The 17832-nt window shown below is 42.0% G+C and overlaps 1 protein-coding gene across 4 annotated transcripts in view; it reads right to left on the reverse strand.

Moving 5' to 3' along the window:
* Nucleotides 1-17832, reverse strand: part of TMEM108 (transmembrane protein 108) — a 388201-nt gene that overhangs the window by 130517 nt on the left and 239852 nt on the right. The window lies entirely within an intron of this gene.

A 17832-nucleotide genomic window follows, 5' to 3' on the forward strand; every position in this document is an offset into this window, starting at 1 on the left:
TATTAAAAAAACTAAGATCATGGCATCTGGGGATGCCATTCAGGGGAAAAAGTGGAAGCAGTTACAGGTTTTATTTTCTCAGGCTCCAAAATCACTATGGACAGTGACGGCAGCCATAAAGTTAAAAGCCACTTACTCCTTGGAAGGAAGGTTATGACAAATATAGACAGCATCTTAAAAAGCAGAGACATCACTTTGCCATCAAAGGTCCGTAAAGTCAAAGCTATGGTTTTTCCAGTAGTCATGTATGGATGTGAGAGTTGGACCATAAAGAAAGTTAAGTACTGAAGAATTGATGCTTTTGAATTGTGGGGCTGGAGAAGACTTTTGAGAGTCCCTTTGACTGCAAAGAGATCAAACCAGTCCATCCTAAAGGAAATCAACCCTGAATATTCATTGGAAGGGCTGTTGTTGAAGCTGAAGCTCCAGTACTTTGGCCACCTGATGTGAAGAGCTGACTCACTGGAAAAGGCTCTGAAGCTGGAAAAGATTGAAGGAAAAGGAGAAGGGGCCAACAGAGGATGTGATGGTTAGATAGTAAAACTGACTCAATGGACATGAATTTGAGCAAATTCTGGGAGACAGTGAAGGACAGGGAAGCCTGGCATGCTGCAATCCATGGGGTCACAAAGAGTTGGACATGTTAGTGACTAAACAACAATGTTTGTTTAGCTTATCCTTTTCACCACAAAAATACTGTATGGAATTGAGTCATTTCAAATTTAAATGAGAGAAATTATTATGCATAAATACTTTGAGGGAGGTAAAATGAGACTGTCAGCTACTCATTAAAACCAGTAAGTCATCAGTTACTACCAGTGAGTACTCTTTGATGTTTATCTTTTAATAACTCAACATTGTGAGCTCATCTCTGAACTTCTTTTAGATCCATGAAGAAATTTCACTGTTTTACTTTTAAGTCAGATTCTCCAAGCACTGAAAAAACCCACTCAACCTGACTGCAATTAGGATAGAATAATAATGTTGTAAACAGTAACATATATAGAATACCCAAAGGACTGATACAGCTTTCAAAGGTAGCAAACGTTTGAGAAATAACTTAGCTCTGAATGACATATATGCTCCCTTCTACTTGGTTATGCACAAAATGGAATTCAGCTAATTTTCACTTCATTACTGCTAATTTACCACTATGGTATTTTGATTATTTTTATCCAAGAAACTACAAGCATTTTCACTTTATTGCTCTCTGGCTTTCCTGTAACCACTGTGCCCTCTACCTCACCTGTGGTATTCCCAACAGGTTAGGATCTTTGCAAGGGAACAAAGCAACTGGCTTGCAAAGTTTTTTAAACTATCACTTATGATCTATGGGAGCAGAGAACTTCCAAAAAACACAGAAGGCTTGCTTAAGTATTTTGAATGGAGGATCATATCCTATCAGCAGGGTATTCAGGACAAACTTTTGTGTTATAGTCATAAACCAAGAGCCCATTCTCAAGAGGTTTAGAAAACAAAGATGCCTAGTAATAAAGGGGTCGTATCTGAAAATTTTGTTAAGATTCTTGGAAAACAATCCTTTTTGTGGGAAAGATGCATGATTACTAGATTACAGGTTCTTTGAAGGTAACCCCACATCTGCTGCTTGCATGATACATTGTGCGTACTTACTAAATATCCAATGAACTGAATGCTCAGAACCCACAAGTACTACAACATTCTTATCTCTAATTATCATCAGTAATCTTGGGGATGGGCTCCCTGCCTTCTCTAGGCCCTCTGTCTGAGTTGGTGGGCTCACAGAAACCTAAAGCCTCGAAAGTAAAAGCTCAGTGCTGTCTCTGTTTCTTTCATTTTTGTTTGAACAATCTTTCTACATTACTATGGTAATGCCTAATATCAGGATGCTCTGTAAATTTTCATTTGGGAAGGAGGAAGAGATCATGAGTGATGTAGTTCATAGAAAAATCTGCCCAGAGGGCAACCTCTTTGCCAATCTGAAAAGCTTGTGCATGTCCCATTTTATAATAAATGCATTTAAATAATACATGACACCATATAAAACAGACACAATATGTTGAAATAGAGATCCATTGGGCCCAGGAAAACTGCATTGAGTATGAGATTATAAGTAACTGAATATTTTAAGACATTTGAAAAAAAATACCAGAGGGGATTCAGTCCATATATAAGATTCATTTCAACACATAAAGGTAATAGCTGTGGAATTCCAGAGATGAGTACACCAGGCTATCCTGAGTGGAGGCTGGATATTAGTCTGGGACCTTATCTGAATGGTGAATACACTGGTTACGGCAGTTAAAAGGGCAGGGGGTAAACTAAAGAAATGAAGACGTCTGTTATTGATATTTGCCCTTTGACATGTGTAACTTCACAGCTGATATGATCAAATCTGGACTCTGAGATGGGGATGAGAAAACGGCCTGTGGTATCTGACACTTGAGCCATGCAAATTTCTCAGTACTACTTTTGGACGCTGCTGACTGTAGCTTATTAAAACCCAAGCTGGGAATGCTCCTGCCTGGCCAAAGTAGGCACTGTAACACCTAAGGATGCCCACCACCACTAATTTTGTTTGAGGACATAGGAAGAAAGCTGCTTTGGCTTCTTGATTTATGACTTCATTAAAATCTTTGTGCTTCAAACCTCCATCAAAGCTTACTGAAATTAACAGCTTCTTAAAACAGAAATACTCAGTGATAAATGAATGCAGCTTGCATCTTATGAGAGGGGAAAATAGAGCACTCTGCTGCTGCTGCTACTAAGTCGCTTCAGTCGTGTCCGACTCTGTGCAACCCCATAGATGGCAGCCCACCAGGCTCCCCCATCCCTGGGATTCTCCAGGCAAGAACACTGGAGTGGGTTGTCATTTCCTTCTCCAAGAGCTCTCTAGGTACCCTTTATATTCCTCCAGGTACAGGGCAATGTTTTCTGCTGTTGTATACTAGTAAGTCTCAAGAATGAGTCAGTGAGAAGATGTAAGTGAGAGCATGAAGAGAACAATCACTGATTCTCAGCCAAGAAGAGCACGGCTGCCAGCAGTCTTTCAGAAATGCATTAAGGAAAAGGTCTAAATTGTTCCTGCTTAGAAAGACTGCAACCAACTCAGAAATCAAAAGGCCGCTATGTCTATTACAGATATTCACTGACTTGGTATTCACAGAGATCTCAATTTAAAGATATAACTTTGAGATGGGCTTTTTGTGAAGATTCTCACACGGACACAGGATTTTGAGCTTCCTCAGATCAGTCACTCAGTTGTGTCTGACTCTTTGTGATCCCATGAATCGCAGCATGCCAGGCCTCCCTGTCCATCACCAACTCCCGGAGTTCACTCAGACTCACGTCCATCGAGTCAGTGATGCCATCCAGCCATCTCATCCTCTGTCATCCCCTTCTCCTCCTGCCCCCAATCCCTCCCAGCATCAGAGTCTTTTCCAATGAGTCAACTCTTCGCATGAGGTGGCCAAAGTACTGGAGTTTCAGCTTTAGCATCATTCCTTCCTAGGCAGCTCTAACTTATTTTTTTATATTCATAGCACTTAGCTACATGTGTGTGTACTCAGTCATTAAGTCTTGTCCAACTCATGCAATCTGATGAACTGTAGCCCACCAGGATCCTCTGTCCATGGGATTTTCCAGGCAAGAATACTGGAATGAATTGCCATTTCCTTCCCCAGGGGATCTTCCTGACCCAGGGATCAAACCTGTATCTCTGGCATCTCCTGCACTGGCAGGCTGATTCTTTTCCAGTGAGCCACCTGGGTCGCCTAGCTATGTCTGCTGCTGCTGCTGCTGCTGCTAAGTCACTCCAGTCATGTCCGACTGTGTGCGACCCCATAGACGGCAGCCCACCAGGCTCCCCCATCCCTGGGATTCTCTAGGCAAGAACACTGGAGTGGGTTGCCATTTCCTTCTCCAGTGCATGAAAGTGAAAAGTGAAAGTGAAGTCGCTCAGCCGTGTCCGACTCTTAGCGACCCCATGGACTGCAGCCTACCAGGCTCCTCCGTCCATGAGATTTTCCAGGCAAGAGTACTGGAGTGGGGTGCCATTGCCTTCTCCAAGCTATGTCTAGCACATATTAAATATTTGATGAATAAGTGAATGTAGCAGCTACCACTTCCAAAGAGAGCCCTGATTCTTCCTTGTGGTTTCTTGCTATCCATTTGTTCAAACTATCCCAGTACCTAGAGATGATGCAGTTACTGCCATCAGAATCAAGTTAACAAAGTCTCACTTATCCCTTTTTGAAATAAATTCAAGTGTGGACAAGTAGCTCAAACACATAGTGGGAGTTTAACCCAAGCTTCTTGCTTTTGTTCATCTGAACACCTTGTCTCATTCCACTGGTCCTCTCACCCGCTGTCCTTCAGACACAGTTGGCCTCTTTCTGTTCCTCAACAATTATGAGCATGTCTCCCCTCAGGGCCTTTGCCCATGTTGTGCTTTACTACCTTGTTCTTTTTTATTCATCTTTGCAGGGCAGGGTGCTTCTTTCCATTCAGATTTCAGTCCAGTGTTAACCTACTCTGAGATGCTTTTCTTGATCACTTAACCAAATGAGATACCTGGGCAAGCACTATCAAAATAACCTTGTTAGATCTCTGCATAGTAGAGGTCTCTTTCAGGTTTTAAACATTTCCTTATTGTTTGGGTTGCCCAACTATATGTTCTAGGGATCTTATTTATCTTATTCACTATCAAGAATGATGCCCAGCACATAGTAGAAGCCTCATAATCTTATTAAAGCAAAAAGCAAGCCTAAAATGGTCACCAGAAAAACATCTATTTATGCTTTATTGACTATGCCAAAGCCTTTGACTGTGTGGGTCACAATAAACTGTGGAAAATTCTGAAAGAGATGGGAATACCAGACTATCTGACTTGCCTCTTGAGAAATCTGCATGCAGGTCAGGAAGCAACAGTCAGAACTGGACATGGAACAACAGACTGGTTCCAAATAGGAAAAGGAGTACGTCAAGGCTGTATACTGTTACCCAGCTTATTTAACTTATATGCAGAGTACATCATGTGAAATACCAGGCTGGGTGAAGAACAAGCTGGAATCAAGATTGCCGGGAGAAATATCAATAACCTCAGATAAGCAGATGACACCACCCTTATGGCAAAAGTAAAGAAGAACTAAAAAGACTCTTGATGAAAGTGAAAGAGGAGAGTGAAAAAGTCGGCTTAAAGCTCAACATTCAGAAAACTAAGATCATGGCATCTGGTCCCATCACTTCATGGCAAATAGATGGGGAAACAGTGGAAACAGTGGCTGACTTTATTTTTGGGGCTCCAAAATCACTGCAGATATGATTGCAGCCATGAAATTAAAAGACACTTACTCCTTGGAAGGAAAGTTATGACCAACCTAGACAGCATATTTAAAAGCAGAGACATTACTTTGTCAACAAAGGTCCGTCTAGTCAAGGCCATGGTTTTTCCTGTGGTCATGTATGGATGTGAGAGTTGGACTGTGAAGAAGGGTGAGCGCCAAAGAATTGATGCTTTTGAACCATGGTGTTAGAGAAGACTCTTGAGAGTCCCAAGGAGACCCAACCAGTCCATCCTAAAGGAGATCAGTCCTGGGTGTTCATTGGAAGGACTGATGTTGAAGCTGAAACTCCAATACTTTGGCCTCCTGATGAGAAGAGCTGACTCATTTGAAAAGACTCATTTGATGCTGGGAAAGATTGAGGGAGGAGAAGAAGGGGACTACAGAGGATGAGATGGTTGGATGGCATCACCAACCCAATGGACATGGGTTTGGGTAAACTCCGGGAGTTGGTGATGGACAGGCAGGCCTGGTGTGCTTCAGCCCATGGGGTCACAAAGAGTCAGACACGACTGAGCGACTGAATTGAACTGAACTGAAAATGGTCACAGGTGAGTAGCTCTGCAAGCAAGAAACTGCTTTACTGAATGCAGGTTCCTCAACCAAGCCAGGTGCTAAGTAAAAACACAACACCTGGCATAAGGTATATCTGAGTTGGTGAGTTGGCATAGTTCTTCCACATCTGATGAGACTTTCACTCACCCCTTAAACCCACAAAACCAATTCTTAGTATCCTTGGCTCTGGGATCTGTCTCCACAAGGCATCCACCTATCTGGACTTTGGTAGATCAGTCCTTTGAATTGTCCAATTGATCAAAGATGCAGTTGCTGAATTCACACAGGACATGCAGAAACTGACGACTAAACCAAAGGAAAACTCAAGGATGATTCTGCATGGGTTTCTAAATACTAAAATAACAAAATAATTATCCTCAAATCATGAATAAGAATCTCTTAACTATTATTTATGAGTGCAAAGTTTTCTTTTCCCAATCTTACATTTAAAATTTTCTGCTACTGCTGCTAAGTCGTGTCCAACTTTGTGCGACCCCATAGATGGCAGGCCACCAGGCTCCTCTGTCCTTGGGATTCTTCAGGCAAGAATACTGGAGTGGGTTGTCATTTCCTTCTCCAATGCATGCATGCATGCTAAGTTGCTTCAGTCGTGTCGAACTCTGTGCGACCCTGTGGACAGCAGCCCACTAGGCTCCTCCATCCACAGGATTCTCCAGGCAAGAATACTGGAGTGGGTTGCCATTTCCTTCTCCATAAATTTTTCTACATTTTGTCAATGAACTTTCAGCCCTTTGAGGCAGAGATCAACTCATTGTTTCCTATGTACCAGCTGTAAGAATAAACCTTCTTTTCTGGAAATCATCCTCTGGGCTATGGAATGGGTTCCCTGGTCATCCATAAGACACGTCTGTGGATGGTGGAACTCCCTGCTCCAGCGGTGCTCGATAAATATGCCCAGATGCCACCAAGAAGCTAGATGTGGTAGATGGCCTGATGGATAGTGGCAGATTTTCCAACACGGAAGCAGAGCCAACAGCGAGTGTGGGAGGCAGAGTGAATGAGACAAGGAATGTGGACACCAGGCTCTGTGTACCCCTTCAGTTCAGTTCAGTTCAGTTCAGTTGCTCAGTCATGTCTGACTCTTTGTGACCCCATGGAGTGCAGCACGCCAGGCTTCCCTGTCCATCACCAACTCCCGGAGCCTGCTCAAACTCATGTCCATAGAGTCGGTGACACCATCCAACCATCTCATCCTCTGTCATCCCCTTCTCTCCTCCTGTCTTCAATCTTTCCGAGTATCAGGGTCTTTTCTACTAAGTCAGTTCTTCACATCAAGTGATCAAACTATTGGGGTTTCAGCTTTAGCATCAGTCTTTCCAGTGAATATTCAGGACTGATTTCCTTTAGGATGGACTGGTTGGATCTTGCAGTCCAAGTGACTCTCAAGAGTCTTCTCCAATACCACATTTCAAAAGCATCAATTCTTTGGCACTCAGCTTTCTTTATGGTCCAACTCTCACATCCATACATGACTACTGGAAAATCCATAACTTTGACTAGATGGACCTTTGTTGGCAAAGTAATGTCTCTGCCTTTTAATATGCTGTCTAGTTTGGTCATAGCTTTTCTTCCAAGCAGCAAGCATCTTTTAATTTCATAGCTGCAGTCATCATCTGCAGTGATTTTGGAGCCCAAGAAAATAAAGTCTGTTACTATTTCCATTGTTTCCCCATCTATTTGCCATGAAGTGATGGGACTGGAGGCCATGATCTTAATTTTTTCAGTATTGAGTTTTAAGACAAGTTTTTCACTCTCCTCTTTCACTTTCATCAAGAAGCTCTTTAGTTCCTCTTTGCCTTCTGCCATAAGGGTGGTGTTATCTGCATATCTGAGGTTACTGATATTTCTCCCAGCAATCTTGAATCCAGCTTGTGTACCCATTACCCTCAGTCATTTCTACATACACTACCTCAATGGACTACTCTAATAAGGGAAGAGAAAAACTAAATTTGGTAAAGAGCAAAGCCAGGACTGGAAAGTTTATGCTCTTCTCCTATATCCTATGGCCTCATGTAGCTCAGATTTCTCATATTTCCAGTACAATTTATTAGGAGTCTGAAGGAAAAAAGAAAGGGAGAGGAATTTAATTCTCACTGGCAGTTCTAGACCTTGCAGGCTGTGGCTGGGAACCTCACCAGGTACCTAAGACTTCTGTCTGAGTGAGAATTACTTTTTCCCTCCCGCTCAAAGTTTCTCATTCAACTTTAAATAACAGTCATCAAGCCCAGAGTCCATAACTAGAGGGCTATGTGAATAATGAATGATTTCTATTTATTTGGCATCTATTAACTACCAGGTACTGTGCATAGAACTGGTGATAAGTAATCTCCCTTAATTCTCACAACTCCAGAATCATGGGTTATATTACTCCTAGACAGATGGAGAGACTGAGGTAGATAGTAAATGACAGAACCTATATTTGAATCTAAGGTTGTCAAAGTTCAAATGGTAAAGTCCTGTTGCTATTTAATTTAGTTCACAACCAGTTCATATCATGGAGAAGGCAATGGCACCCTACTCCAGTACTCTTGCCTGGAAAATCCCATGGGCGGAGGAGCCTATTGGGCTGCCGTCTATGGGGTCGCACAGAGTTGGACACGACTGAAGCGACTTAACAGCAACAACACAACCAGTTCATATCACGGAGAAGGCAATGGCACCCCACTCCAGAACTCTTGCCTGGAAAATCCCATGGGCAGAGGAGCCTGGTAGGCTGCAGTCCATGGGGTCGCTAGGAGTCGGACATGACTGAGCAACTTCATTTTCACTTTTCACTTTCATGCATTGGAGAAGGAAATGGCAACCCACTCCAGTGTTCTTGCCTGGAGAATCCCAGGGATGGGGGAGCCTGGTGGGTTGCCGTCTATGCGGTCGCACAGAGTCAGAAATGACTGAAGTGACTTAGCAGCAGCAGCAGCAGTTCATATCAAACCAAAATAACTGACATCTTGGATACTTAACAATAAAGCATAAACAGCAATATTAAAAGTCAAATTGACTTAGCATAATATTAGAGGTTGGATTTGTTTCTCACCTCCTGTTGTCATGCTAAAACAGGTAGACATGTAGAATAATGATATTGCTAGAAAAATTCCATACAACTCTTTTTAAAATGCAGTTGATACTTCTAACCACCAGCATTTGCAATCTAACAATCAGGCAGGAGAATTCTGAAAACAGCAAACGAGTAACTTAGCATTTCACATTTACCCGTAAATACAAAAATAGCAAAAAAGGTAAAATCTCCTATTATTTCCAGTCATGTCCACAGGTTTGCTGGCACAGAAAGGGCCTGTTTTAATGCTTTCTCAGTTGCACTAACAATCAGCTTATCCTGAAACTGCTCTTCATATGCTAAATTTAGTTCAAGAGAGTTATAGGACACCATCTTTTTATTTTCAAAGGAGATGTCACTCCAAGACAAAAAAGAAACCCTACCCGTCCTCAAGGGAAAAAAGTGTCCCTACACAATGTTTTGCCCTTTGTTCACAGCATGAGAAGATGTTTTCCAATTCCTTGTTCTGTCTGTCTCTCGCACTGCCTCACCCCTGCCCCCTCGACCTACCACTCTGGATGAGGGGTCCTTTCCTCAAACCACTGAGGAAGGGACTGCTGAGGGGCAGGGCTGACGAGGATGGACAATGCAGCAGCGACACTGACCATGCTGGAGAGGGTGAGTGCCTCCTGCGGCTACACCTCTGCCCCCCTGAGCTGCAGGGAATCAGAGGTGGGATGGACAGCTGCCCCAGAAACAAGGATGTGGCACATGTGTGCCTGAGGGGCTCCTCTGGACCCTACCACTAGTGCATCTACTCTTACCAAGAGGGAGCAGGCCCGGCAGCCAGCTGCCCCTGGCCTGGACCCACCACATGGCCTTCCAAACCAGTTTCTGGAGAAACACTGAGTGCGTTTTCCTGCCTTCACAAACTGCCCTCTTATAGCTGGATGGAGAAAAGGGTGGACTCTGAATGGTATTCTCAGCATGGGACTCAGGGCATCTGATTCCTGTCCTACCCTTCCCTCAAGGTCCCTGAAGGAAACGCATAAAACAACTCCTCCTGGAACCTTTCATGCTGGGGAGATCCTTTCCTCTAGTAAAGATTGCCTGGTCTCTGACTTCACAACAGGCAGAGCTCAGGGTTGCGCAGTAAGTAGATCAGTGCCTGGAAGAAAAGTCTTTGCACTTTCCTTCATCATCAGGAGCTGACCAAAGTTTACAACTAAGCAGCCTCTATTCTGCCCAGTTCAGATGTCCAGTCTAGTCCTATGAATGGTTTGCATCCCTTTTCATTCACCCTTTCCTCACTGACAACTCTCAGAGAAGGGAGGGTGGAGAGGTAAATCCATGCTTGTAACTTTAACCTAATTTGCCAATTTATGCTTTAACATACCCCTGAATAGATGACAGGTAGATCCTTGGCCAGAGAAGGCAATGGCACCCCACTCCAGTACTCTTGCCTGGAAAATCCCATGGATGGAGGAGCCTGGTAGGCTGCAGTCCATGGGGTCACGAAAAGTCGGACACGACTGAGTGACTTCACTTTCACTTTTCATTTTCATGCACTGGAGAAGGAAATGGCAACCCACTCCAGTGTTCTTGCCTGGAGAATCCCAGGGGCCGGGGAACCTGGTGGGCTGCAGTCTATGGGGTCTCATAGAGTTGGACACGACTGAAGTGACTTAGCAGCAGCAGATCCTTGGCACTCAAAGGGAGAGATACTATAGTGCTTTAGGTTTTGTTTCAGGAGGGTCAAATTTTTTTTTTTTTTTTTGGTTGCACAACTCAGCATACAGAACTTCCCCAGCCAGGGATCAAACCCATGCCCCCGACAGTGGAAGCAGGTAGTCTTAACCAATGGACCACCAGGGAAGTCTAAGAGGCAGTGATATTATGAGGTCAGGTCTAATTGTTGAAAATTTCTGGACTTGAGCAATGCTTAAATCATACTAAAATGTATTGCTTTTCTAAGGATTATTAATAATACATTTGTAACTACTCAGAGACTGGTTATAAACTTTCAGAGACAGAATGAGAATGTAATCTGTCCACAGCAACAGAGACAAATGACTTTGATAAATTCTTTATGATGGTGCCTCATCTCCTGCACCTCCTGGATTGGTTAAGAGTCTACAGTTAATCCTTCAATAACTCCCACAAGCACCTCATTACTCATCAGACTGTGACATCTTGGGTTGTAAAAGAGGTGCTGTGGTATAACACAGGCATTGTGTGGCAGCCTCAGGTCATGAATATTAAGAGACAGCCTCAAATGAATTGATATCAATAAAGACCTCCTGCCAACCTCCACCCAAGAAATAAACCAGAAGAAGGCACGATCTTGTCCTTGGAGGCATCCAGAAAGCAGGGCTGACAGGTGCAGGCACTGTGCTCTTTTCAGCTTTCATGGTTGCCATCCCTCCCACCAAGCCATGACTTTACAGTCATGTTGATGAGCATAAGGTTGACACAGTAATTTTCCTTTCTCATGTTATCCTTTTCTGACTTTTGCATTAAATGTATAGTAATCTCGATCTACTGACATTTACTATGCTTACTGATATTTGTACTTATTTCTACCTTTTCCTATTCATCCAACTTTTCCATGCCCATTTTTTATGCCCGTTGCCTTTTTCTAATTACAACAGTGTTTTTTTTTTGTTGTTGTCATTGCTGTTGTTCTGCTTGTTTGAACCGTGTGTGTATGCATGCTCAGTCATGTCTGATTCTTTGCAACCCCATGGATCTGTAGCCTAATAGACTCCTCTGTCCAAAGGATTTCCCAGGCAGGAATACTGGAGTAGTTTGCCATTTCCTACTCCAGGGGATCTTCCCAACCCAGGGATCTAACCCACATCTCCTGCATCGCAGATGGATTCTTTACTGCTGAACCACTGGGGATTCCTATTTCTACTCTTGTAGTGGGGTTCTTAAAAGTTTGCCATGCCTATTTACCTCGACAATGTCTAAGTTAACTGATGTATTTTCCCTCCTCTCAGACACGGTAAGGAAGTTAGAACACGTTGATTTTTTTCAACTCCTCCCAACTTAAATGCTACTATTGTCCAGCATATTTTTTAGTTTTGTTTTTGTTTGACCTGAAAAATTAGACATTATACTCTTTATTGGGACTTCCCAGGTGCCACTAGTGGTAAAGACCTTGCCTTCCAATGCAGGAGCTGCAAGAGACATGGGTTCAATCCCTGGATCGGAAAGATCCCCTGGAGGAGGCCAAGGCAAACCACTCCAGTATTCTTGTTTGGAGAATCCCATGGACAGAGGAGCCTGGCGGGCTACAGTCATAGGGTTGCACAGAGTCAGACATGACTGAAGAGACCTAGTGTGCACACATAATGTTTAATACAGAATATTATTTGCCAATTTCTTTTTTTTATTATTATTTATTTATTTGCCAATTTCTTTGGTGACTATTCCTTCTTACATTTAAGACCTTCCTTCTGGGAAAATTTTCTTTTTCCTGAAGCATATCTTTTAGGAATTTTGTAATGAGAGTATCTGTGAAATACTCTATTTTTAAAAAAATCTGAAAATGTTTTTATTTTGCTCTCATGCTTTAAAGATGGTTTCATTGGATCCATAATTCTAATTTGACCGTTATCAACTATCAACATTTTAAAGACATTATTTCACTGCCTCCTGAGTGCCATAGAGGCTATAGAGAAGCCATATTAAGTGCTATTCCTTTATAAGTAACCTTTTCTTCTGCCTGCATATACCCTAAAAAACACACAACTCAAAAAGACACATGTACCCCAGTGTTCACTGCAGCATGAAGATGTAGACATGAAGAATGGACTTGTGGACACAGCAGGGGAAGGAGAGGGTGGGCAAATTGAGAAAGTAGCACTGACATATATACACTATCGTGTAAAACAGATAACTAGCAGGAAGCTGCTTATAACACAGAGCATGCTGCCTGGGGCTCTGTAACCACCTAGAGGGGTGGCATGGGAGGGAGGTTCAAGAGGGAGGGCATATATATGTATAATTATGACTGATTCAAATTTATGCACAGTAGAGACCACCAAAACATCGTAAAGCAATTATCCTCCAATTTTAAAAAAGATTATCTCATTATGGGCAATGTCATTGTTTGTATATTCAGGTTTGGCGTTCCTTTTTACTCTTTTTTCAGACTCACAGTACTCCCAGAATCTGAATGTTCCCATCTTTCTTACATCCTGGAAAATATTCTGAGAATTTAAGTCTTCAAATATTTCTTCCTCTTCATTGTCTCTATTCTTCCTTCCTGAGCTCCCCTCTTATACCTACTAGGCCCTCTCAAACAACCTTCCATGTCTCAATCACTTTCAAATTTTTCACCTTCTTATTTCTCCATAACATATTCCAGGTACTTTCTTAAGCTCTGTGTTCTAGTACATTAACTCTTTTAAAAAGATTAAATCTGCTATTTAATCCATATATGGAGTTTCAAATTCCAATGATTACATATTCTGTAATTCTGTAGGTTCTAGCTTGTTCTTCCTTCAAATCTAACTAGTCACTTTGAATAGTCTATTATCTCATGATTTCCCTTCATTATATTCTTCTCTCATTTGTTCAAATTTTTACCTAATCTGACAGTTTTTAGAAAATGGCTGCAACAATATTTCTACTGCTAAATTCCCCCTTAGAACCCTGAATACCCTCATCAAGAGGTGAAGTCTTTTTCCTTTCCCTCAAGCCTGGCCGGCCTTTGTGATCTCCTTGACAAATAATGCTGTGGAAGTCACACGTCAAGTCTCCGGGCTAGTTGAGAAACGCTGATATGGCTTCTGCCTGGCTCTCTCCACAGATGCTCTGGAAACCAGCCATCACGCTGTGAGGAAGCCCAGGCCAGGACGTGAGGCCACATTTGGATGTCCTGGCTGGCAACTCCAGCCAAGGTCTCAGTCACAGACAGCAGGGACCGCCGGAAATGTGAGTGCAAGAGCATTCCGAGTGCTGCAGCAGCCCGCAGCTGAGGTGCTCCAGCCTTCCAGCCACAGACACTGACAGTGTGGAGTGGACACAAACCACTTCCTCAGGACCCTGAATTCCTGACCCCAAGACTCCACAAGCATAACAAATGGTTGTTTTATGCCACTAAATTCTGTGGTAATTTATTAAACATTGATAGATAATGAGAAGTCTCTTGTTGTTTAGTCGCTAAGTCGTGTCTGACTCTCTGCACCTCATTGACTGTAGCCTGCCTGGCTCCTCTGTCCATGGGATTTCCCAGGCAAGAATACTGGAGTGGGTTGCCATTTCCCTCTCCATGGGACCTTCCCAATCCAGGGATCAAACCCATGTCCCAGCATTGGCAGGTGGATTCTTTACCACTGAGCTACCCTATGAGAATCCTAAATGGTTCACATTCAGTATCTGATAATTCCAACAGCTAAAGTTCTTGGCGGTCTAAAACCAAGCTCTCTCTCCCCCTTCCCCACTCTTTCTGTTCTCTCCTCTCTCTTGCTGACTCCCACTACCACAGCTCGCTTCCTTACGTGTTTGGAAACTGTTCATTGAGAACCTTTGGTTGAAGATGCTTTCAGACCAAGAGAATTCCCATTTGTTCTGGCTGGCTTCCAGAAGGTGCTATCAGTGGAATTACTTTTATTTATATCTCCTTTCAGAGTTACCATAGAATATGTAATATGGTTTCAAAATCCAAACCACAAGAAAGCAGGACTATGTTTAGAAATTCTCAAGAAAGGCTAATGTTATTATTGTTTTTCTCCACTAATAGCTGTAACTGTGACTGATAAGTTTGTTCACTGGCTGCCTTTGTCGCAGGTGGATATTTCCTAGGCACATTCATTCAACCTACAAGTACTCATTAAACATGCTTTATATGTTCCTTTACAGAATATGGTTCACGTTCCTTTACATGACATGTTTAGCACCCACAGTAGTGCTGCAGCCAGGTTTACAGTTTAGTTTTTAAAATTACCTCTCCAATTACCTACTGCCCACACCTACTGGGATTAATCAGAAACTCTATGAGATCAGGCCTATTATCTTTTTCTTTTCTTTAAAACTCACAGTGACTACCAAAGCTCAATATGCACAGGAGATGCTTTTTGTTTTTTCCCTGGCTGTACTGAGCTGTAACTGACATACAAAAATTGTATGTATTTACATTATACACCGTGATGCTTTGATAAAGTGTGAAATAACCACCACAGTCAAGTTAATTAACCCATTCATCACCTCAAACTGTCACCTTTTTTACTTTGTGGTGAGAACATTTAAGATCTATTCTCCTAGCAAATTTCAAATATACAAAACATATTTTTAAAGATGACTACTAGCCAATCAACAGAAGCTTGGTAAATAATGAAAACAGGTGAAATTAAACTGACCACTGGCAAAAGAAATCTTCCTACAGGTAGATTTAAGATTCAAAAAGCCTATCAGAAGGGTGGCATGTGTTTCAGTTTTCTATATATATTAGATCACATCTGAAGAGTTAAATAGCTTAGCTCATGTTTAATCGGCTGTAACACATGGAATGGACTAGGTGAAGAGACTACATATGGCCTTATGTTTCTTCCTTGATGAGCTTCTGCCATGAAGTCTGACTCCAGTGTGGAGATCCCATGACACTGAGATCTTTTTCTTTGTTTTAGGGCAAGAACACCCATCATGTTTAAATTCTAGAATCAGAATATTAAAGAGTAGGAACAATCTTGTAGAACACTTGATGTTCTTTTTTAAATGTTTTTTTTATAGGTGGATAAACTGAGACTCAGGAATGGGGAAACTGACACTCAGGAATAGGTAAACCGAGGCTCACGCAGGACAAGGAAATAACTGACTTCAAGGCTGTATTAGTAGCCGAGCCAGCATTAGAATTCAGCTTTTCTGACTCACAGACCAATGTTTCTGTCATAGAACTACCCCTCTTGATTTATGTGATATTTGTCAGGTCAGACAGAAACCCCTGCAATAGATTGCTCTACATTCTATGTTTCTTTGAACACTCTACACAGACATGGTGCTGGAGACTTCCTAGTTTAAGCATCATTTCACAGATGGATGATCAGAGGCTCAGAGAGGTCTCCCTATCCACTCAAACATCACAGCTCCTTGATCCTTCCATCTTCTGTTTCTCTACCTTTCATCATATTCTCAACTCTCTTCCTCTTGATTTTACTTTCCATTTCTTCACAGAAACATGAAATACCTGCTTATGAAACAAGATTTCCTTATATACTATTTTGAGAAAAAACAGAACTTATGTCAGAAAAAACTAAAAGGAAAGTATCTGCTGGGTCCCAACGTGAACTTTAAGTTAAAGCATCGTAAACTGTGTTTAAAACAGTATTTTTCCTTACTATCCCATTGCTAAAATTTTCTTTCAGCCCTTTACAAGAGAGCCATATAATTCCAGAAGGAAAACATTAACACAGTCTGCATGTGAATGGTGCCCCTACCGCTGTGCACTTCACAGCCTGAATAACCTTAGATAATGGCCCTATTTCCATTCATTTCACATACCCAGACTTTTTCAGCTTTTTTAATACTACCATAACAGGGAGCTGAAATGAATTACATTTTACTTTCCTTTCATCCTTCTCAATCTGTGAACAGCAATATTTACTCCCAAGAGGCTATCAAAACCTGAAATTAATGTGGTTCTGGTCACTCACTCATTTATTTCAAGGGCACTCACATCAACAGATGATGGCAGTGATGGTAACAGTGCTCCATAACAAAAACTGCTATGAAACAATGCTGCAGGAGTTATACAGCAACAGGGGTTAGGACTAATTCTTTCTTCAAAACCATGCTTATGGCCTTTATTTTACTCAATATTACAGGCTGTCAGAAGACTCGAGTGCTTGACAGGTTGTCTCGTTTCATTCGTTAACTTTCCACCTCGAGTTTTAAGTGTAGAGCCAGAAACAGAGGTGCCTAGTTGGCTACCCAAGATTCATGTTTCCCTCCCACAGTGTATAGGTTTCTGGGAAGTGGCTGCATTTTCCAGTCCCCTTGCATCTAGATGGGGCCATATGACTAAATCAAGCTAATGGGATAGGAACAGAAATTCATGTGTATTACCTCTAGTCAGAGAAGGACATGTAGACAATAACTATCTCCCATCTGTGATGGTCTTGGAGGCCAGCAATGAAGATAATGGGATCATGAGATGGAAAAAACTGGGTTCTTGATCAAAGCTTGGAGGAAAGCCACCCAACCAGAAACATCTACTTGGGAACTTAGGGTAAGTGAAAGATAAATCTTCGCTGGGCTAGGTCATTATGATCTTGCAGTTGTTTGTTACAGCAGACAATCTACACTGATCAAAACAATAACTATTGGTTGGTTGGTTGGCTGCATAAAATTCCTTTAAAGAGAAGGGACCCTGTCTTCATTAGGTTACATCCTCTGCAGTGCCGTCATAACAAGTACTTAGTGAATGTCGAAGAAAATTTGTTCTGAGAAAGGATAACTTTCATCTTACTGTCTCAGGGAACATAAGATTTTTAATATTTTGTTTGCCTTTTAATGAGAAAGGAGTATGTCAAGGCTGTATATTATCTCCCTGCTTATTTAACTTAAATACAGTACACTATGCAAAATGCTGGTCTGAATGACGCATAAGCTGGAATCAATTGCTGGGAGAAATATCAATAACCTCAGATATGCAGAAGACACCACCCTCATGGCAGAAAGTGAAGAGGAACTAAAGAGCCTCTTGATGAAAGTGAAAGAGGAGAGTGAAAATGCTGGCTTAAAATTCAACATTCAAAAAACAAAGATCATGGCATCTGGTCTCATCACTTCATGACAAATAGATGGGGAAACAATGGAAACAGGGACAGATTTTATTTTCTTGGGTACCAAAAATCACTGCAGATGGTGACTGCAGTCTTGAAATTAAAAGACACATGCTCCTTGGAAGAAAAGCTATGACCAACCTAGACAGTG

Source organism: Bos mutus, chromosome 1 (assembly GCF_027580195.1).
Source record: "Bos mutus isolate GX-2022 chromosome 1, NWIPB_WYAK_1.1, whole genome shotgun sequence".
NCBI lineage: Eukaryota > Metazoa > Chordata > Mammalia > Artiodactyla > Bovidae > Bos > Bos mutus.